We start from the raw sequence: 23,090 nt of genomic DNA on the forward strand, positions 1-23,090 counted from the left end.
TCAGATAATATTTCCATTTATTTTGGGCCACTGAATTAGTCTCCCTGCTGTTTCTATTGGGTCATCTCCTCACCCTAATTCCCCCTCTAATGTGTTTCCTGAGCACTTGTTTACATCTCAGTAATTTATTTATATTAATGTCTCTCTCCCCCTCTGGACTGAAAACTCACTGTGGGTTGGGAATATTTCTCTTATATTGTACTATCCCAAGTGCTCTGTGCAGTGCTCTGCACACAGTAAGCGCTAAATAAATATGACTGACTGCTGATTGTCTGACTTGAGTCCTTATCCGCTAGCCACTTTTGATACCCGACCCCCAGCCCCACAGCACAAATATACATATCCTTATATATCACTGTTTCTTCCATCTGTAATTTATTTTTATGTCTTTCTCTCACCTAGATTGTAAACCCCTTGAGGGTGGGATCTCATCTCCCCACTCCTTGGCAGTCTCTCTATGCTCTTCAAAGAGTAAGTACTCAATGAATACCACTGATTGATTATTATTTTGTTTTCTGTCTCCCCCAATGAAGGCAGGGATCATGCCTTCCAACACTTTTGCCCTCTTCCAAGAGTTTAGTACAGTGCTCCTCATAGGATAAGTGTTCAACAATTAGTATATCTAACCGAAGGGGCAAGCTAGCTTCCCAAAATGTAGTGCTTTCTTTCATGACACTATTTCAAGTTGATTCTCAGAAGGCAATTTAGATCAAATACTAAACAAATCAGAAGTAATTATTAAGCGTCTACTTTGTGCAGAATACTGTTCTAAGTGTTTGGGAGAGGGCGATGTGGGCAAGGCACAGTTCCTGCCCTCAAGAAGCTTACAAACTAATCGAGGGACTCGCAAGAGCCAAGCAAGTGTTCCTGTGCTGATGGGCATGCAATCTCTCGCTTCATAGGCACAAAGTCAATTGAGATAAACATGCCAGGCTGAAATCCACAGCAGTTAGTTATTGCAGTGGCTGGAATTCTTCAAGGAATAGTGGAGTTAAGTTTAGGAAACTTCATTTGCAGAAAGAATGATATCGGTGGGGTACCGAGGGAGTTGCATAAACAACGGATCAACCTTCCTATCCTTTGAAACTTCCAGGTAACAGTGACAGTCAGACATTTGATCCCATTTTACAGATGAAGCAGTTTAGGTAAAGGATTTCTGTGAGATTCTACAGTAATTCACAATGGTATTTACTGAGGGCTTACTGTGTTCTGAACACTGTACTAAGCACTTGGGAGAATACAATAGAGTAGCAGGTTGTCTAATGTATAGAGCACGGGTCTGGAAATTAGAAGGATCTAGGTTCTAATGCGGAGTCCACCAGCTGCATGACCTTGGGCAATCACTTCACTTCTCTGGGCCTAAATTACCTCATCTGCAAAATGGGGATTAAGACTGTGAGTCAAATGATTGACAGCTTGTATCTACCCCAGCACTAAGTACAGTTCCTGGCACATGATATGCCCTTAACAATTAGTATAAAAAATTGAATAGGTAGACATGATCCCTGCCCACAAGGAGTTTACAGACTAGATGGGGAGTCAGATATTAAAATACAGATGGATATGTACGTAATTAAGGTGAGACTGCTTGGATCAACAAGGTAGCAGTGTGGATGGAGAGGATAGGGTGGACTCTAGAGAAGGGAAGGTAGAACAAATAGGATTTTGAAGAAGAGTTAACACTTCTGTTTCACTGTATAATACTCTCCGGTCTGTCCATTCGGCTAAGAAATCAATAAAGAGTATTTTTTGAACAGCTATCAAGTAATATTCACGGTGGTATTTAATAAGTGCTTACTGTGCGCCAGACACTCTATTAAGCGCTGAGGTGGATATAAGTGAATGAGGTTGGACACAATCCCTGTATCACATGGGGCTCACAGTCTCAATCCCATTTTACAGATGAGGTAACTGAGGTCCAGAGAAGTGAAGTGACTTGCCCAAGGTCACACAGCAGACATGTGGCGTAGGAGGGATTAGAACCCATGTCCTTGTGACTCCCAGGCCTGTATTCTATCCACTAGGCCACGCTGCTGGAAGAGAACAATTCGCTCAGTAGACAAGATCTCTTTCACTGGAGTGAGTAGTCATAGTGAAATGGACCCCAGGGACAGACAGACCAGAGGTTTGATTGAGGGAGTAGTAGAGTTTGGGTGAATAGAACAAAGTGATGAATGGCTGGAAGAAAACTGTGGAAGAAAGGGAAAAGTCTGAATTCTATGCTAAATCAAGAGTGAGACATTTGGAATGTACCCTGAGGAGAATCAGCCCTTGACTTTTCACTTGCGCTGGATGGATTTTGAATGGTTTCCTTGAAAATTTTACTTTTGAATTGTCTATTTTCAGGGCTCAAAATGAGTGAGAAGTAGGCTTGAAGCTTGGTATGGATTTCCCAAATGCACAAGGGTAATTGGTCAAACCCAGCTGCAATGCCTTTAGTTCAGTTGGTTCAGTCAGGTAGCATGCATCAGTAGAAAGAGCACTGGCCTTGGAGTCAGAAGACCTGGGTTCTATCCCGACTCTGCCACTGGTCTGCTATGTGACAATGGCCTAGTCACTTCACTTCTCTACACCTCAGTTTCCTTATCTGTAGAATGGGGGACAAAACACCTGTTCTCCTTTCTACTTAGACTGTGAGTAGAAAGTGCGTGCCCCTTGTGGGACAGGGATTGTGTCTGACCTGATTATATTGTATCTAGTCCAGTGCTTAGGACAGTGCTTGGCACACTGTAGCACCTATCAGATGCACAATTATCATTACGATTACTATTAATATTATTATGTTGGGGCCGTGGGTGGAAATGACAGAAAGTTGGGAGATGAACAACCCAGCAGGGAAGGCGGGGAGGTGGCCATGAGGAGGCCTATATTGGCAGGTGGTTAAGTTCAGACTTGTTTGAGCTCATCCTCTGTTTGAAAGCAGCTCTAGGAAAGGAAAGATGAGACTTGCTTGCCCAGATTTAAAGAGCCTAATCTTTGCTTCAGTTCCAGTAGGTAACCATGTAGAGTAAAATATTCTCTTTGCTCACATAAGGGTTCTGGCCTCCTTACCCAAAGCCAGACACAAACCCTAATTGCTCCAAAGATCCCTACCAGAATCACCCTAATGACTTCAACAACTCTGATTACTCCAGCACTCCCGCATAGCTCAGCAAATTGCATGTGTTGTAGAATGATACAACGTATTATGTCTTTCACTTGCCTCCCCTTCTGCGTTTAGATTTGCACCATTTATTTACCCCACCCTCAGACCCACATCACTTATGCACCTATCCATAATTTATCTTAATGTCTGTCTCCCCTTATAGACTGTAAGCTCTCTGTGGGCAGGGAGCGTGTGTACCAACTCGGTATTGTACTCACCCTAGCACTCACCACAGTGCTCTACACAGAGAAACATTCATAAAAAGGACTGATTGATGGATAAGCTGTAAGTTTTTGGGGTCAGGGAACGTGTACCAACTCTATTATACTGTATTCTCCCAAGCACTTAATACAGTTCTCTGCACACAGAAAGCGCTCATAAAAATGACTGATTGATTGAGACTTTAAGCTTTTGCGAGGCAGTTTAGCGGATAGAGCATGGGCCTAGGAGTCAGAAGGTCCTGGGATCCAATCCCGACTCCACACATGTCTGCTGTGTGACCTTGGGCAAATCACTTCACTTCTCTAGGCCTCAGTTACCTCAGCTGTAAAATGAGGATCAAGACTGTGAGCCCCATGTGGGACAGGGACTGTGTCCAACCTGATTAACTTGTTTCTACCCCAGCGCTTAGAACAGTGCTTGGCACATAGTAAGCGCTTAACAAGTACCATATTATTACTAAGTTACCAACTCTGTCATATTGTACTCTTCTAAGCCCTCAGTACAGTGCTCTGCACAGAGTAAGTGCGCACTAAATCCCATCGACTGATTAATTGATTTTACATGTATGTCTGTGTATGTGTGATGTCCAAGCTCCTCCTTCAGGCTGTAAGCTCTTCAAGGTCAGGGAACTTGCCTTGTTTATTCTTGCTAAGGGCACAGAGTCTAGCCCATTGCTCAATCAGTGACACCCCCACAAATGCTGTTGATTGACTGAATGGAAACTGCAGTCCTGGGTGTCCCAAAAAGAGCTCTTGTCTGCCTTTTATTTTTGCTCTTGTTTCACGTTTCTGCTCCAGTGAACAGTGGGCAAAAACTGCTGCTGAGAGACTGTGTTTGTCTGCTGTGGGGTTTGGAAAGGGATAGATTTACAAAGGAATTAGACCAAAATTTAGAGGGGGAGTGGGGATGGTGGGGAAAACATAGCACCCTTAGTAAAAGCTGTCTTCCTACAAAACTTAAAGGGTGTGAACTCTGTTTCAAGAAGTTAAGTGGGACTCCCAGCCTGGGTCTTTAATCACTCGATCAATCACTCAATAATATTTATTGAGCAGCTATTCTGTGCAGAGCACTGAACTAAGTATTTGGCGAGTATAATAGAGCTATTAGACCCGATGACTAGCCTCAAGGAGTTTGTTATCTAGTGTGGGGGACAGACACCAGAATAAATTACAGGTGGGAGGGTTTGTGGTATTTAAGTGCTTAGTATGGGCCAAGCACTGTTCTAAGCACTTGGGTAGGTACAAGGTAATAAAGTTGGACACAGTCCCTGTCCCACATGGTGTTCACAATCTCAATCCTCATTTTACAGATGAGGTAACAGAGGCATAGAGAAGTCAAGTGACTTGCCCAAGGCCACACAGCAGGCAAGTGGTGGGGTTGGGATTAGGACCCATGACCTCTGATTCACAAGCCCCTGCCCTTGCCACTAGGCCAAGCTTTGCTGTAGGAGAAGCAATAGGGTTGACAGAAATTACATTATCGTAGGTGTCCATCCCACAGGGACAGTTATTATCCCCATGGTTGTCTGAGCTAGATTTCCTTCAGTTCCTTCCAGTCAGGCCTGAAAAGATTCCAACAATGGTATTAATCAATCAATCAGTGGTACCTACTGAGTCCTTACTCTGTGCAGAGTACTGTACTAGTCACTTGGGAGAATAGAATATAAAGAAATTGGCAGAGGTGTTCCCTCCGCACAACGTTTCAGTCCTATTAGTTCTCTGAAGCCTCCCCTCCCTCCACCGCCTGAAATTCCTGACTCAATTTCACCCTCCATGCTCAGAATGAAAACTTGGCACTTGCAGTCTTCAAACAGAAAGAAACAGCCCCGCGTTTCATTGCCTGACTTCAGTTAGGCCAATTTGGCTCCCTCTGTGTTTCAGAATCTTGTGGCAAGATAGAAGGTTTTCTGAAGACCACAGAGACACCAGACAAGCATTCTGCTGAAAGGTCCTGCCTTTAGTTACCACCAGTCCAACGAATAGAGTCCTTTTCAGAATAAGATTGGAAAAATCTGCCTAATGAATGTCTCTGACCAACTTGCTTAGGACATATAGGAAGAAAAAAGCCTAAAAACACACAAACACACACAGCTATAGGGAAAAAAATGTACACATACATACACACTGCCTATAAACAAATTAAAAATTATCCCCATTTCACTGCTTGGATTCCCACACTCTCCCACTCCACTCCTCTCACTGGAGGAAGCAGGCCAGATCTGACAGTGGTATTTATCTCTGTTACACTCACACCTCGAGGGAGATCTGTATATTAATGCGCCACTTCCCTTGATAAATGACTAAATAGAAAGAAAAGCCTTGCACTCATTTCTAGCTGCTTCTCTTGATGATTTATGTCCCCAGTGCTGGTTCAAACACGGGTCCGGATTCATTCATGCCGTCGAGTCGACTCCGACCCATAGCGACGCCATAGAAACATCTCTCCCAGAACGCTCCGCCTCCATCTGCATCACTCTGGTATCTAGAGAGTTGTCTTGGTAAAAATACGGAAGTGGTTTTCTGATGCCTCCTTCCACACAGTCAAATTGAGTCTTGACGTGTAGCAGATTGCTTTTCACTCACTGGCCAGTGGCCAACCTAAGAATGGAATGGGTATGACTCTGATTGACTCTCCCTCCCATAGTCGAGACTGGTAGAGTACTGGAAGCTCTTCAGGTGTGACCCTGAGAGGGGATCCTGGGGGTAGTAGAGGGCAGTTCCAATGTTGAGGTAGACTGACGGCTGTGTTCCATGCAAGGAAAATGAGCTTGGCCAGCTGGTGGTCATAGATTATGAGTTATAGTAATAATAATAATGTTGGTATTTGTTAAACGCTTACTATGTGCAGAGCACTGTTCTAACCACTGGGGTAGATACAGGGTAATCAGGTTGTCCCACATGAGGCTCACAGTCTTAATCCCCATTTTACAGATGAGGTAATTGAGGCACAGAGAAGTTAAGTGACTTGCCCACAGTCACACAGCTGACAAGTGGCAGAACCAGGATTTGAACCCATGACCTCTGACTCCCAAGCCTGTGCTCTTTCCACTGAGCTATGCTGAGCTATGCCAAAAGGGCAGATAGATACACTGTATTACTGTTAATGGTGGTTGGGGGCAGGGAGTGGAATAAGAAAAAATTGGGGGCTCAGTTGCAGTGAGAGAGATTGGAACTAGACGTTATGCTTGAAGTGAGGGGAAGAAGGAAGTTGGATGGTTTCTGCATTATTTCCATTGGAGAAATAATGAAGGCTAATGCACAAGCGGACATTTAAATGAGAAAAGGCAAATTTATTTTTCAGAAGTAATCCAATATCACACCCCTCTCCAAGCCCCAAACACTAAGAAGAACAATGAGGAAGACAGCAGGGCAGATTCACTCCTTCCAGGATCCTGATGTAAGTGGTAGCTCTGCCTCTTGCCTCATGAGGCATACGATAGGGAGAAAGCTTTGAGGTTGGACTGAAAATCAATCAATCAATCGATGGTATTAATTGAGCACCTACTGTGTGCAGAGCATTGTATTAAGCACTTGAGAGAGTATATCTTCTCTGTGCCTCAGTTCCCTCATCTGTAAAATGGGGATTAAGCCTGTGAGTCCTATGTGGGATAGGGACTCTGTCCAACCCGATTTTCTCGTATCTACTCCAGTGCTTCAAACAGTGCCTGGCACATAGTAAGTCCTTGACAAATGCCACAACTATCATTATCATTATTATTATCATTGTTATTATTAATAGAGTTGATAGATACAAATCCCTATCCACAAGAAGCTTACGATTTTGAGGGGGAGACAAACATTAAAATAAATTACGGAGAGGGAAAATAGCTGAGGATACTGCTATTTTCCAGGACAAACATGGAGAGTCAACTGCAAAAGGCTGATTTATTTTCAGGCAAAAGACCCCGGCACTCAAATCAAACCAAGATTATCCTTACCCCCAGATAAATATCAGCAATTAAACGGTGCCATACCGATGATATTAGTCTCACCTTACCCACAAAAGCCAGAAAATTGAGAAATAATGATAGCACTACTTTGCAATCAGAGATGGCCCTTCATCTGATGAGATCAAAAGGCTTTGTAAGGGTTAATTAAAGCTCTTTACCACTCCCCGGAGATAGGCATAATTAGTCCCATTTTCCAGACAGGCAACTTGAGTCACAGAATTTGAGTGTGCTGATCAAGACAATTCATCAAGTCAGGGCAATCCCATCAAAACAGGATAACAGTGCAGCTTCCAGCTTCAACTCCTGTATGGAAGACCCTCAAAAGAAATAGGATACTTTTTATGCCCCTGATTTCTGGCTGGTGTGGAATCCCCTCTAAAGAACTGATAAAGTATTCAGACCTAAATAAAATACATGTGGAGACAGTGAGGCAAAGAAAAACTAATCACTCATTCAGCAGCTGCCTGTACGTCTTGCTCATATAAGGGAGAAATTTGGGTTGGTGAGGTGGAGTGAGAGAGGAAAAGATGGAGAGAGGGAGAATGGAGCGATGGGAGAAAAAGGGAGAAAGATAGGGAGAGGAGGAGAAAGCAGTATGGGCTAGTGGATAGAGAAGGGCCTGGTGTCAGAGGGACCTGGGTTTTAATAATTACGGTACTTGTTAAGTGCTTACTATGCGCCAAACATTAGTCCCAGCTCTGCCATTTGTCTGTTGGGTGACCTTGGGCAAGTCACTTAATTTCTTTGTGCCTCAATTACTTCCTCTGTAAAATGGAGATTAAGACTGTGAGCCCCTTGTGGAACATGGACTGTGCCCTATCTGATTTCCTTGTATCTTCCCCAGCATTTAAAAGAGTGACTGGCACATAGTAAGTGCATAACAAATACCATAAAGAAAGGAGATGAGTGAGTGAGAGAGAGAGAGAGAGAGAGAGAGATGGGGAGGGAGAAAGACACCTTGGAGTCACCTTCTAATTTTACAGCACATCATTCTGATCCTTCAACTATCCCAGGCCCCTTTGTTATGCCCCAGAAAATTATATGCATGTCTGGGTCTGTTGCATGGGCTCTTACAGATCTATTATGTTTTACACTGCTATCATTTTTGCTTTGTTGTGTTTTTGTGTATTTGTGTCTGTCCCACCTCCTGTAAACCGCTTGAAGGCATGGACCACATTATACTCTCCTTTCGTAACTCCCTTGTGCTGTGTTCTGCACAGAGCAGGCTGTTGACTAGCTAATGCAAGTGTAAAATGTTAAATGCGTCCCATGGTAAAATGATCCTAACCTTGCATGTAGTTCTTTGGGCAGGACGAGGTTGCTGCCTTACCCCGCACTAGGATTTTAAATCCGAAGTAATCCATTTATGCATGGTACCTGGTCTCTTGGCAAAGGGTTACTCTGAGATGCCTGGGGAAGTTACAGATTTTTATTATTATTATGGTATTTGTTAAGTGCTTATTATGTGCCGAGCACTGTTCTAAACGCTGGGGTAGATACAAGGTAATCAGGTTGTCCCACGTGGGGCTCACGGTTTTAGTCCCCATTTTACAGATGAGGTAACTGAGGCCCAGAGAAGTTAAGCGGCTTGCTCAAGGTCACACAGCAAACAAGAGAAGGAGAAATGACAACAGCACTTGCCATTGCATTTAACCTATGTGTGAGTTTTACTCGCTTAGGAGTCAATCAGTCAGCCAATCGTATTTATTGAGCCCTTACTGTGTGCAGAGCACTATACTAAGCACATGGGAGTGTCCAATATAACAATAGACATATTCCCTGCCCAGAATGAGCTTAAAAACTAGAGGAGGAGATAGACATTAATATAAATAAATACATTACAGGTATGTAGGTAAGTGTGGGGCTGAGAGGGAGGAATGAATAAAGGGAGCAAGTCAGGGTGATGCAGAAGGGAGTTGAAGAAAAGGAAAAGAGGGCTTAGTCAGGGAAGCCATCTTGGAGGTGATATGCCTTCAAAAAGGCTCCAGTCGGGGAGGAGAAATATAGTTTGGCAGATATGAGGAAGGAGGGCATTCCAGGCCAGAGGCAGGATGTGGGCAAGAGGTCGCTGGTGAGATAGAGGAGATCCAGGTACAGTGAGAAGGTTAGCCTTACAGGAGCAAAATGCACAGGCAGGGTTGTAGTAGGAGATTAGCCGGGTGGGGCAGAAAGGGACAATGACGGAGTACTTTAAAGTCTCCAGGGGTGATCTGTTTCTCAGTTCCTGCAGGACTAAGTCCTCTAGCTGGGAAAGGTAAGCAATAGCAGGGATTGTAAAAACTGGGCTGGGTTTCTGCCAGAACCAAAACCTGGTCCCCATTTGGTGTCCCAAAGCCCGTGAGCACAGCCACTCAGTCGGAGTCAGGAGGACCTGGGTTCTAATTCTGGCTCTGCCACCTGTTGGCTGTGTGACCTTGGGCACGTCACGTAACTCCTCTGTGCCTCAGTTAGTTCATCTGTAAAATGGGGATAAGAATGTGAGCCTCATGTGGGACAGGGACGGTTTCCAACCTGATTAACTTGTATCATCCCCAGTGCTCAGAACAGTACTTGTTACATTGCAAGTGCCTAACAAGTACTATTATTATTATTATTATTAATAATTATCGGGGTGTTGGCTGCTCTTTAGATTGCATTAGGATCTATGGAAGTGAACCCTGCGAATGGTGAGGCCCAAGTGCCACAGAGGGAATGGCCCCAGGAAGCAGCATGGTCTAGTGGAAAGAGCAAGGGTTTGGGAGGGCTAGGACCTGAATTCTAATTCCAGCTCTCCCCCTTGCCTGCTGTGGGACCCTGGGTGAGTCACTGAACTTCTCTGGGCCTCAGTTTCCTCATCTGTACCTTCAGCCTCTTTCATTCATTCATTCAATAGTATTTATTGAGTGCTTACTATGTGCAGGGCACTGTACTAAGTGCTTGAAATGTACAAAATGGCAACAGATAGAGACAATCCCTGCCCAATGACGCTCGCATTCTAAACGACTTCAATTGAGCCCCATGTGAGATAGGGGCTGTGTCTGACCTGAATATCTACCAATCAATGAATCAATTGTATTTATTGAGCATTTATTGTGTGCAGAGTATTGTAATAAGTGTTTCTGCCCCTCTAGACTATGAGCTCAATGTGGGCAGGTAACATGACTACCAAACGTGTTATACTGTACTTTCCTACCCAGTTCTTAGCACAGTGCCTGGCACATAGCAACTGTTTAGCCAATACAATTTTTTAATTATTGTTTTAATAAACAAGGATACCATGAAGCCAGAAGATTGCCCAATGTGCTCTAAAGAACACTTACAATAATAATAATGGCATTTATTAAGTGCTCACTATGTGCAAGGCATTGTACTAAGCACTGAGGTAGATACAAGGTAATAAGCTTGGATACAGTCCCTGACTCACATGGGGCTCAAGGACTTTGTAAGGGGCAGAACGGGTATCCCCATTTAACAGACGAGGTAACTGAGGCACTGAGAAGGTTTGCCCAAGGTCACACTGCAAGGAATTCTCAGAGCCAGGATTAGAATCTGGCTCATTTTGACTCTCAGGCCTGTGCTCTATCCACTGTGTCAAGTACTCTGCTAAGCAGTAAGCGAAGCAGTACGACCTAGCGAAAAGAGCACAGACGTGGGTTCTGACTTTTTTTTTTTAAAATCAGTGGTATCTGTTCAGTGCATACTGTGTGTCATTCATTCATCATTCATTCACTCATATCTATTGAGCGCTTACTGTGTACAGAGCACTGTACTAAACTATTGGAAAGTACAATTCGGCAACAGTGTCAGGCAGTGAACTGGGGTAGATACAAACTAATCAGATTAGACACAGTCTCTATTCCACATGAGGCTCACAGTCTTAATCTCCATTTTACAGATTGAGGTTACAGAACTTAAGTAACTTGCCCCCGGTCACACAGCGCTCATGTGATGGACCTGGAATTAGAACCCAGGTCCCTCTCTACCTTGTGACCTTGGGCAAGTCACATCACATCTCTGTGCCTCAGTTCTCTCAGCTGCAAAATGGGGATTCAATACCTGTTCTTCCTCCTACTTAGACTATGTGCCCCATGTAGAACCTATTTATCTTGAATCTATTCCAGGGGTTGGCACATAGTAAGCTTAAGTGCTTACTGTAAGACTGTAAGCTCTCGACTGTAAGCTGATCCTCTAGATTGCAAGTTCATTTTGGGCAGCGAATGTGTCTATTGCTATATTGTACTCTCTCAAGCAGTTACCATAGTGCTTTGCACACAAGAAGGACTCAAATACGATTGAGTGAAAATAAATGAATACTTAATAAATACCATTATTGTTATTATTATTATCATTACTAAGCCCTGGAGTAGATAACAATAATAATGGTATGTGTTAAGCGCTTACTATATGCCAAGCACTGTTCTAAGCGTGGGGTTAGATACAAGGTCATCAGGTTGTCCCAAGTGGGGTTCACAGTCTTCATCTCCACTTTACAGATGAGGTGAGTGAGGCACAGAGAAGTTAAGTGACTTGCACAAGGTCAGACAGCAGACAAGTGGCTGAGCCAGGATTAGAACCCACATCCTCTTACTCCCAAGCCCGGGCTCTTGCCACTAGGACATGCTGCTCCTGATACCAGATAATCATACCTGACATAGTCTCTTTCCCATATGAGGCTCATAGTCTAAGGAGTTGGGGGACAGATATTTAATCCCCTGTCTCAGATGAGGAAATTGAGGCACAGAGTAGGTAAGTGACTTTCCTGAGGTTGCCCAGCAGGCAAGGGGCAGAGCCAGGATTAGAACCCAGGCCCTCTGACTCCCAGGCTTGTGTTCCTCCCAAGAGACCAAATCACTTTCAAATGACAGCTTGTAGCTTTCCTCCACAAGGACAAAAGCCCATAGCCTAACGAAAAAGGGAAGTTAGATAAAATTTACTAAATTTATTTGGAGTCTCCTGCCTAATTTCCTGGAGACTGTGGAGGTTGAGGGCATGCTGTTGGAAGACTAGCCATGAGACACTTTATTCTAGTTCTTCGGTGCCTTTCTGTACTGAGCGATCGACTTAATTGGTTTCCCGAAAAATCCCGGCAACAGCAACCAACATAAAGAATTGTATTAGTATTGATGTGACATCCCAAGTCGAATTAGTGTCAATTCCACGGGCAACCAATAAAATATATGGCTTTTAGGAAATATAGACTGCAAAACAGACAGCATTTCAAACAGAAACTTATCAACCTTATAGATGTTGGGGGGTAGGGGAGGGGGGAACGGTGTCAGTGAGCTTCTGTTGTTGTTAAATCACTTCTATTGAGCAACATAATACAAGAAAATTCCATTTTAGGGCTCTGATGACAAAGCGTTCACTCTCAGTTCTCCAGAGAGCTCTGAGTATGCGTATATCCTTGTATTACATGGCTGATTATCTATTACCCTTATCATGCAGCATTACTACATATTCTTCTTTCTATAAATCATTACCTCTTTACTAGCGGAAGGGCTCTTGACTTGTGCAAGTCATAGAGACTGGAAAACACAAGTGTGCTGGGGAAAGTTGAGTGGCCTGGGGAACCATTGTAAATTCCCTCTACCCCAAAGAGAATATTGTCTTTAATGCACCCAATAGAGACCATCCTTTTTCAATGAAGTACCACTTAGTCTTCAGTATGAGCATGAAGACTTCTTATTTCATTGTTCTCTCACAAGGCATAATTTCTCTAGTCTGCCCCAGTCAGTGTACAATCATTTTTGCTAAAGTGGGGCTCAGGAAAAAAGAGCAAAAATAGAAAACAACAGGTTGCTTTGTAGTGTTGGTAAAGCATCAAATGACTTGGTGTCACCACCAGATGACAATTGTTTGGGTATGTCTCTCTGAGACTCTGAGCCCTGTGTGAGACGGGAGCTATGTCTGACCTCATCATCTTTCATCTACCCCACATTGCCTAGAACATACTAAGCACTTAACAAATACCATAATTATTATTATTAGAAAGGTTCATGGAAACATATCAATATGGAAATAAAAGTTTTTTTAAACCCAACAAAATGTCTTTTTGAAAAAAATCTGGTCATGATTACAATTATTTTGAAAATATGTTCCAATGAGGAAAGAGGAATAAATTAGTATTTGATGGAATTAGTTTTGGTTTCCAAGTCTGTTCCCAAATAGAACCAACCAAAGGAAAAAAAAATAACTTATATGAAACAAATTTAATGATGGGGAAAAAAAGACATTTTCTTTACTTTTGAAATTTCATGCTTCGAACTTCTTGAGACTAGGAAACCAGTCTACCAATTCTGCTGTATTGTAAGTCCTTAGTTCAGCACTCTGCACACAGTAAGCTCTCAATAAATACCACTGATTGTTTTTCTGAACCCACATATAAAGAGGACAACATTTCGGATCAAGGATCATCTGTATTAATAGCAAAACTGACCAAATTCCAAAATTATTCCCCAAATAAGCAGAGCAGCATTCACACTAATACAGGTGGAATGATACAGAACAGCAGGACTGAATATAATTGGATAATAAGTTGTGGGAAGCTTATTGTTAATCCCATATCCATCAGAGAGATCAAACCAATTATCACACCCATGATCTTTGCTGTTAGTATTTTCTAATGAGACTGCAAAAGCAATTCCAATCTCGACGAGTAAATCCTGAAGTAATTACCAGTGCCATTCTAGCCATCCTTGAAACCAACATCTGCTTTTCCAAATCGCCCAGTCCTACCATTAATTAGGATATCTCAAGCAGGAGCTTGCTCAATCCTGCCTACCCAGATTCCCTCAGTTCCTCCTCCCCTCTCCCCCTCAAAAGATGCTTTCATCTGCTCTATTACTGAAGCCCTTCTAGCTGGTCCATCATTCCACTCAACTGTCTATTTCCTGTGCCTCGTTTTCCTCTTTCCCATCTTCGACCTCTTGCTCATGCCTGCCTTATTACCTGGAACTCCCTCCCCACTCACATCTGGCAGACCACACAGCTCTATCCTTCTTCAAAGTCCTTTTGAAATCACACCTCCTCCAGGAGGCTTTCTCAGATCAACCCGACTCCTTTATATCCCTTATTGTCAGTTTGGCTCTTCCTTACCAATTAAACACTTATTTTACGACAAGCCCTATAGCACATGTGGGAGTGTGTGTGTGTGTGTGTGTGCACGCGCACTGCACTACATATTGCAAGTCAATCATATTTATTGAGCACTTACTGTGTGCAGAGCATTGTACTAAGCACTTGTGACAGTACGAAATAACAATATAACAGACGCATTCCTTCCCACAATGAGAGTCAATTGCACTCTCTGGGCCTCAATTTCCTCATCTCATAGAACCGGTTTAAGATAGATCATGAATGAGCCCCTGGGACGGGGGTTGGATCTGACAACTGATTTATCGCAGATAGTAACAATAACAGTAATAATGCTAAGTATCTGTTAAGCGCTTATTATGTACCAAGCACTGTTCTAAGCACTCAGGTAGATATAAATTAATCAGGTCAGGCACATTCCCTGTCCCACATCGGGCTCACAGACTAAGTAGAAGGAGAACAGGTATTTAATCCCCATTTACAGATGAGGAAATGGAGGTACTGAGCAGTGAAGTGATTTGCCCAAAGTCACACAGCAGGCAATTGGTAGAGCCAGGAATAAAATCCAGGTCCTCTAACTCCCAGGCCTGGTTTCTTTCCACTAAGCAAAACTGCTTCTTCTTCTTCTACAGATCACCAGCTCTTCGATTTTTTGGAATAAATTCCGGCTTAGCTAATGGATGCCAGAAACTATGAATAAGGGGATCCCAGGATAAAAGGAAGCATTCCAGTTTAGATTTCATTTTGAAAATGGATGATACATTTTCCAAGGGTCATCACAAGTTTCTGAATTTTGCCATTGGTGTGCTCAAATGATTTTTCATTTGGCAGTTAGCTGTGAGACATCACAGTGATCCGGTCCAGCAGAAAGGAAGTCAGTTAAGAGACCTTGACCCCGGAATATCTATCTCTACTGTCCTCTTTGGCTGACTGAATAAACAACATCCTGCATGTGTGGTAAAAGTAAAGACTTTGTGTGAATCTTCAGACTTTCTCTTTAAGACTACTTGACTCTGACCTGGTGGCCAGAAGAGTGAGAAAGGAAAAAAAAAACCTTGCAGGAAGCACACCCAGAATTTGATCCTCGAACCACAGGAGTGGAATAGCTCATTTTGTCCAACCTGCCGATTCTGGGCATGTCTGGAGGTCTATCTAGACTCTGAGCTGGTCCATCTTAGCCCCCAACATCTTTTCTAAGCTTAGAAAAGCCCTTAAAAGGCCCCAACCTAAATCCATCATAAGCCAATTTTTCCTCAAAATAGAAACATATTCTTTCTCCCCCCCTGACAGGTTACATGAGAACTTGACCCTATTTTTAAATACAAGACTTAAATTATAGAGTTTATTATTGGATTGATCAATCAGTGATATTTATTGAGCATTTACTGTGTACAGAGAACTGTATTAAGTGCTTAACACTGTGCTAAGCACTTAGATCTTAGCTTTCTTATTTTGCTTTTTTAGAACTAGAAATTTTTTGTGTGGTAATGGGGTGAAGGAGGTGGGGGCGATAACAAGAGGATAAGGAACTCCTCCTCTAGATTCTAAAGTCATTGAGGGCCCAGAACATATCTGCCAACGCTATTGTACTGTATTCTCCCAAACAGTTAATACAGTCCTTTGCACATGGCAAGCACTCGGTAAATATCACCGATGATGGTTGACGATGATAAGAGTCGCAGCGTGGCTCAGTGGAAAGAGCCCGGGCTTGGGAGTCAGAGGTCATGGGTTCGAATCCCGGCTCTGTCACTTGTCAGCTGTGTGACTGTGGGCAAGTCACTTAACTTCTCGGTGCCTCAGTTACCTCATCTGTAAAATGGGGATGAAGATTGTGAGCCTCACGTGGGACAACCTGATGACCCTGTATCTACCCCAGCGCTTAGAACAGTGCTCTGCACATAGTAAGTGCTTAAAAAAACCCAACATTATTATGAAAGGACTGTCCAACCTAGCCCAAAGGGTGGATGCTGGATTTAACGATTGTGAAAGGATAGCTAAGAAGTCAAACAATTGATAGTGTTTACTGAACAATTACAGTAAGCAGAATGCTGGACTAAGTGCTTGAAAGGGGGCAACAGACGGGAGAGATGTGATCTGTTTGTACCAGGAGCTTACAATCTAATGAGGGAAATGAATATAAGAAAATTTATAGAAAAGAGGAAATGTTTAAATAGTACAGTGTGTACATCGCTGTGTACTTGAATTTCTGGTTAGTCAGTCAATTGTATTTATTGAGCACTTACTGAATGTAGAGCACTGTATTTGAGCACTTGGGAGAGTACAATACAGCAATTAACAGACACATTCCCTGACCACAATGAGCTGACAGTCTAGAGAAGGGGGAAAACATTAACATAAATAAATTACAGACATGTACATAAGTGCTGTGGGGCTGGGAAGGGGGGGTGAATAAAGGCAGCAAACCACCTTATTTTTTCACAGCCAACATGGAATTGAATCAATGATACTTCAAGCCACTGTTATTGATGGTAAACTAATGAGAACTACAGAAAATCTCATTAAATCAGAAATGTATCCACTTAGCACTCATCAGGTTAAACACGCCACAATTTAGTCAGGAAAGTAGTCACTTTTCTGGAACAACATGGTCTAGAGAAAAGATCACAGGACTGGAAGTCAGAAGACTTAAGCTCGAGTGCCGACTCTGCCCTTGCCTGCTGCATGACCCACACTTAACTTATTTGTGCCTCAGTTTCCCACTTCTGTAAAATGAAGACTCAATACCTGCTCTCCCTTTCCCTTAGACTGTGAACCCCTTGCGGGACAGGGACTGACACAGATCTAATTAAATCCTAACCAGGACAGTGTTTGGCACAGAGTAAGCACTTAACAAATGCATCAATTAGTAATGTTTTGCCTGACATCAATGAATCAATAATATTTACTGAGTGTGAGCTAATCGATTTTCCCTTTGGAAACAAGCAGTTAACAGAATGTCACATTAACTATGCTCTTACTCCCCTTCCTGTCTAACCTGTGTACTGACACCCCCATATCTTTAGTCAGGAGCAGATGAAGGACATTTGCTTTGGCCAGAGCTGCTGCCTATGGATGCTTCTTTGTTCCCCAACAGAGTTCAAGAAATCGGAAAACTTGTCAGAACACAAGGAGATCCGCAATTCCCTTCTCTTTCCAGTGCCAAGGTAACTAATTCAAGGATCCAATTCTTCAGACAGCAAGAGTTCTGGTATATTTCTGGGACCCTGGAACTGTTTTCATTACTTTGTAGGGAAAGGGGAAAAGATCTGGGATGTTTCTAGAAGAGTAGGGCCAGTGTGAGCAAGTGGAAAGACCACAGGCCTGGGAGTCAGAGGACTTGGATTCTAATCCTGGCTCTGCTACTTGCCTGCTGGGTGACTTTGGGCAAGTCACTTAACTTCTCTGTGTCTCAGTTTCCTCAATTATAAAATGGGGATTCAATTCCTGTTCTCCTTCTAATCAGATTGTGAGTTACATATGGGACAGGGACTATTTCCAATCTGATTAGGTTTGTATTTAGTAAAATGCTTGGAACGTAGTAAGGGCTTAACACATATGATAACAAAAATAGCAATAATAATTTTGTTGTCATGTGACATTCTTATTAATAATAATAATAATAATAATTTAAAAAGCATCACAATAACTAGAAGTGCAAACAAGTCACATGAAAACGAAAGTTAGAGCTGACAATCCCTCCCCCACCCTGCTCTCCTATGGAGAAAGGAAGCCAGACCCTGAAGTAAGATCACAGAAACTGCAGGTTAGATACATTGGGTTCTTTGTCCTCTTCCCAGTTCATTTACCTTGTGAGACTGGCAGGATAGTGATGTTGCCTACAGTGATGGGAATATCTGGTGGAGAACAGGGTTTGGGCTGGAAGATGAGTTTTGATTTGGATGTGTTAAGTTCAAGTAGTTGACGAGACATCCAAGGAGAGATGTCAATTGCTCAATCAATCACTTGTATTTATGGAGCATGCACTGTAATGAAACCACTCTACTAAGATTTTGGGCAAATCTATAAAGAAGGAGAGAGGTCGGGGCTGGAAATATTTGAGAATTATCTTAGTGTAGTGCTCTGGAACCTGTAAGTGCTCAGAACATCCCAACGACTGTCTAACTGATAATGTCATTAACCAGCTCTACAAAGGCACCATGGTCCTAGCTGCCCTCACTAACCAGCCAGTCCACCCCAAAAGACTCCTTAGAGAGTTCTTTTTTATGGTATTTATACAATGCTTACTATATGCCAGGCATCATTCTAAGTACTGGGGTAAAATTAAGGTAACAAGGTGGGACACAGTCCATGTCCCACGTGAGGCTGTCATAATCCACATTTGCAGATGAGGAAAGTGAGACCCAGAGAAGTGAAGTGATTTGCCCAAGGTCACAAAGCAGACAAGTGGAGGAGCCGGAACTATAACCTAGGTCCTTCTGACTCCGAGGCCCGTGCTCTATCCATAGGGCACGTTGAGTTCTTTGGTCAAAAACCATCTCCATGGCATCACCACAGTATCACTATAGCAGACACAGGGCCAGCACATATTTCCCTACTTTTAGCCGCTTTGTCTCTACCCCTCCCTAACTAGGGTGGGCTGCAATTAAGTAGGAAGACACCTGCAGGTAAGCTAATTCTGGAATGTGATGAAATCTCCACCTGCTCAGAGATTGGCTTCCTGTTGAAGGGCACACTTCCTCTGAACATAAATTTCCATTAGGGGCTCAAGTCTCCTGCCTCAGATGATCCCATACATGAAGTTAATAATTATCAGTAATAATTGTGGTATTCACAGGCACTTTCTACAAGTCAAGCACTCCACTAAACTCTGGGGTAGTTCCAATCAGATCAGACACAGCACCGATCACATGCGGGGCTCACAGTCTAAGAGGAAGGGAGAACAGGTCCCTAATCCCCATTTTACATAATAATAATGTTGGTATTTGTTAAGCGCTTACTATGTGCAGAGCACTGTTCTAAGCACTGGGGTATACAAGGTAATCAGGTTGTCCCACGTGACCCTCACAGTCTTAATCCCCATTTTACAGATGAGGTCACTGAGGCACAGAGAAGTTAAGTGACGTCCACAGTCACACAGCTGACAAGTGGCAGATCCAGAATTCGAACCCATGACCTCTGACTCCCAAGCCCCGGCCCTTTCCAGTGAGCCACGCTGCTTCTCTATGAAAGAAGTGAGGAAGAGAAAAGTGAGGTGACGTGGCCAGGATCACGCAGCACCGGCAGAAGCAGGATTAGAACCCAGTCCTCGAACTCCAGGAGAGAAGGGTGTAGGTTATGAAAATCCAATGGGGGATTTATATATGCCTTCTTCTCCTTTCCCTTGCTCCCCAGGACCGGTTGTGTGCTTCGACGGCCTCCGTCAAACGGATCACTGCTGTGACACTAGAAAGCACAGGGAGAGCGGGGGGGATATTTTCTAGCGGGCAAAATGGGTGTGCTCTGATGAATTTTATGATGTCATCTGTAAGGCTGGAGTGGTTCCCACACTGGTAGTAAGAGCTGCATTTGAGTGGCCAGCAAGTGCAGGGAAAGAAGGACAATCCCCACAGCCCCTTTCACCGGTTTAAGGGACTTTGGGAAAGAGATTACTTGGCCCTCTCTACTCCTCAACCTCACCCACTGACTCCGGGGGATAATTAAGTCTCCCAGGAAAGATAATGAGACCACATTAGTGGCTTAGCGGAGATTGCATCTGGGAGAGGCTCTGAGTTTCTGGGAGAAAGGTCTGAGGTAAGCATCAGGCCTGATGGCTATCACACTCACTTGCCCCAAGGCAGCCAATCTAACCGGTGGCAGAGGTAGGAATGGGAGCCAGACATCGGCATGGGCATCCTCCTGAGCCCCGAGCTGTTGCGATTGCATTCCTGAAGGGTCTTTTGTCAGAATCCTCCTGCCATCCCCACCTAGTCCCCACTGGGCTCTCCAGCTTGAGAAGCGGCATGGCCTAGTGGATAGATCATGGGCCTTACTGAAGGCACATCTCCTCCAAGAGGCCTGCCCAGACTAAGCCCCACTTTTCCTCATCTCTCCCTCCCTCTGCGACGTCGCTCTGACTTGCTTCCTTTGCATTTCCCCCCTCCCAGTCCCACAGCACTTACGTGCATATCTGTAATTTTATTCATCTGTATTGCTATCTGTCTCCCTTCTGTTTCACTTCAGACTGTAAGCTCATTGTAAGCAGAGAATGTCACCGTTCAATGTTGTACTGTACTTTCCCAAGTGCTTAGTACAATGCTCTGTACACAGTAAGTGTTCAATGAGTATGACTGAATGAAAGAATGAATGAAAGAAGGACTTGGAGTCTAAATCTAGCTCTGCTATTTGTCTGCCATCTGACCTTGGGCAAGACACCGTACTTCTCAGTGCCTCAGTTACCTCATCTGTAAAATGGGGATTAAGACTATGAGTATGAGCCCCTTGTGAGACAGGGATGGCATCAAACCCGATTATCTTGCATCTACCCCAGTGCTTAGCAGAGTTCCTGGCACATAGTAAACGCTTAGCAAATACCACAAACATCATGCAAGTCCAAAATTTAGCCCTGAGGCTAGACCACTGCTCTGTTTTAAAAGTGCTTTCAAATATGGCTCACTCACATTACATCACACCCAATTTAAATACCTCAGTGCTTAATACAATGCTTGGCACATAGTAAGTACTTAACAAATACCATCATTATTATTATTATTATAGAAGCAGCGTGGCTTAGTGGAAAGAGCACGGGCTTTGGAGTCAGAGGTCATGGGTTCGAATTCCGGCTCCGCCACTCGTCAGCTGATTTTGGGCAAGTCACTTAACTCCTCGGTGCCTCAGTTACCTCATCTGTAAAATGGGGATTAAGACTGTGAGTCCCACATGGGACAACCTGATTCCCCCATGTCTACCCCAGCGCTTAGAACAGTGCTCTGCACATAGTAAGCGCTTAACAAATACCAACATTATTATTATTATTATTATTAGAGTTAGTGAACATGTTCCCTTTCCCCATAGGCCTCTCTGCCTCCCTTCTCTTCCCCAGACTTTCTGAATGCCAGCCTTTCCTCCTCATCCTCCCATGCAGTAGTTACTGGATCCTAACATTTCCAAGGAGATGGCTGGGAATCATAGAATACAAAATGTCTGCAAAGATGTTCATCAGGGCTGAAGCATCTGTTGAGTCGGTTCCTTCCTTCGGAAAGACCTAATCCTCCCAAAGGAGCTGGTTGGCTACCCACTTCTCCAACAGTTTGCAGCAGTTCTCTACTGCTTCCCTTGTTAGGATGTTCAATTACCCACTCATCAAGTGCTTTCTTGTGTCTAACCTGAATCCATGTTGCCACAATCAAAGCCCATTTATTCCTAGTTCCATCCTCTAGTAATAGGAAAACCGCATCAGTGTTCTCTCTGGTGAAATAGAGCTGTTATTAGATCAACATTCAGCCTTCTTTTCACTTAACTTCTCTGGGCCTGTTACCTCATCTCTAAAATGGGGACTAAGACAATGAGCCCCATGTGGGACATGGACTGTTTCCAACCTGAGTAGCTTATATCTATCTCAGTGCATAGTACAGGGCCTCACATATAGTAAGAGCTTTACAAATACCATAAAAAAGCATAAAAACAGATAAAATAAACCCAATTTGATTACCGTATTAACTTTTCTTCCCTGCACCCTCTGCATTTCTTCCATATCTCCTTTCAAATGCTAAACCCACAAGTGGCCAGAAAATTCTTATCTTAACATCAATAGCAAGAACTGATGAGTGTTAAAAGCATGTTCAGACCCTTAATGAATTATGTAGTCTGCTCAATGCCTAATTTTGTGTAGAAAGAATATATTCCCACTCCAGAAGATCAAGATTGGAAGCTCCTTGAGGCTAGGACAGATGTCAACAAATTTTAGTGTGCTCTCCCAAATGGTTGGTATAGTGCTCTTCACATAGAAAGGGATCAACAAATACTTTCGATTGATATTTCTAGACCATATTTGCTCTTTAATAATAATGTTGGTATTTGTTAAGTGCTTACTATGTGCAGAGCGCTGTTCTAAGTGCTGGGGTAGATTTACAGGGTAATCAGGTTGTCCCATGTGAGGCTCACAGTCTTAATCCCCATTTTACAGATGAGGTAACTGAGGCAGAGAGAAGTTAAGTGACTTGTCCACAGTCACACAACTGACAAGTGGCAGAGCCGGGATTCTAATCCATGACCTCTCACTCCCAAGCCCGTGCTCTTTCCACTGAGCCACACTGCTTCTCTATAATAATGATGTGGGTATTTGTTAAGCGCTTACTATGTGCTGAGCACTATTCTAAGCACTAGGGGGGATACAAGGTAATCAGGTTGTCCCACGTGAGGCTCACAGTCTTAATCCCCATTTTACAGAAGAGGTAACTGAGGCACCGAGAGGTTAAATGACTAGCTCAAAGTCACACAGCTGACAGGTGGGGGAGTCGGGCTTAGAACCCATGATCTCTGACTTCTAAACCTGTGCTCTTTCCTCTGAGCCACGCCAGGCTTAACTAACATCACGCTAAATAGCTGACCCTCATTCAATCCTGACCTCCCTGGGTCTTTTTCTGTGTATCTGCAGTCAATCAGTAGTATATGCTGGTCTCTTCCTCTTCGCATAGCACCATACTAAGCGCTTGGGAGAGTACAATGCAATAGAGTTGGTAAATGTAATCCAGCCCTTAAGAGGCT

At 43.5% G+C, this 23,090-nt stretch overlaps 1 protein-coding gene across 2 annotated transcripts in view; it reads right to left on the reverse strand.

Moving 5' to 3' along the window:
• GLI2 (GLI family zinc finger 2) overlaps positions 1-23,090 on the reverse strand; it is a 136,126-nt gene that overhangs the window by 49,805 nt on the left and 63,231 nt on the right. The window lies entirely within an intron of this gene.

Source organism: Ornithorhynchus anatinus, chromosome 1 (assembly GCF_004115215.2).
Source record: "Ornithorhynchus anatinus isolate Pmale09 chromosome 1, mOrnAna1.pri.v4, whole genome shotgun sequence".
NCBI classification, from domain to species: Eukaryota; Metazoa; Chordata; class Mammalia; order Monotremata; family Ornithorhynchidae; genus Ornithorhynchus; species Ornithorhynchus anatinus.